The sequence below is a fragment of the Penaeus monodon genome, chromosome 25 (genome assembly GCF_015228065.2).
Source record: "Penaeus monodon isolate SGIC_2016 chromosome 25, NSTDA_Pmon_1, whole genome shotgun sequence".
Classification (NCBI taxonomy): Eukaryota; Metazoa; Arthropoda; class Malacostraca; order Decapoda; family Penaeidae; genus Penaeus; species Penaeus monodon.
The window spans coordinates 17,753,521-17,754,282 of record NC_051410.1 but is presented as its reverse complement, the minus strand read 5'-3'; the positions used below and the strand labels follow the sequence as shown (position 1 = coordinate 17,754,282).

At 32.3% G+C, this 762-nt stretch overlaps 1 protein-coding gene across 1 annotated transcript in view; it reads right to left on the bottom strand.

The window, feature by feature from the left end:
- Window positions 1-762, bottom strand: part of LOC119589334 (glucose dehydrogenase [FAD, quinone]-like) — a gene marked incomplete at both ends in the record, with an annotated part of 61,710 nt that overhangs the window by 59,280 nt on the left and 1,668 nt on the right.

The window sequence follows — 762 nt, the reverse complement described above, 5'->3', positions numbered from 1 at the left end:
TCTTGTTTGCATACATAGGGTCAACCACCTTGCTGGAGTTGCGCGCAGGCATCGGCTGGTTTAGCTACGGTCGGCTTTCCCACAGATAAAAGCCGTTGTTCGTAGATCTTGTTACCTTTGCTTGTGCTTTTTCTTTTACGTACATTTTTATGGATCTTAAAGTGCGTTTGCAGTTGTAACAGGTGTTGTTTTTATTCGTTTTATTTAAGATTACTCCTTTTTACGTGTATTTCTGTTGTGCTTTTATTTTATTTTCGTTTGTGTTGCTGGTTGCGTGTTTGCCTTTTGTTTCGTTTTTCCGACAGCAAATATATCTAATAGAGCATAACTTGATGAAATATGAAGACTTTAAATGGCAATGACAAAATAGAATAATTACATTATGAATAAATGATGATGGAAATAAAGATAAACAACTTAAGAATAAGAATTCTGAATTTACTTACTTTGGTGAACTAATATAACGGATACACCGTAGCATAGTTATCTAAATTATTGAATTTATTTTAACGTTTTTTTTCAATCGAAAGTTTAATTTATTCTAATTATTTAATTTTACGTTTTATCAATTATACAGATTTTGAATTATTATATATATTTTCTTTGGTGTATACTTTGGTCAAAAGACTGTTTTATATCTTATTGCTAACAAACGCTACCAAGTATGATATCACACCATAAGACATTATGCGTCAGTAACAATTACTCTGTGCCGAAACAGGTTTTAGGTCATGTTAGGTCCTACGGCCCCGCAAACTAAGG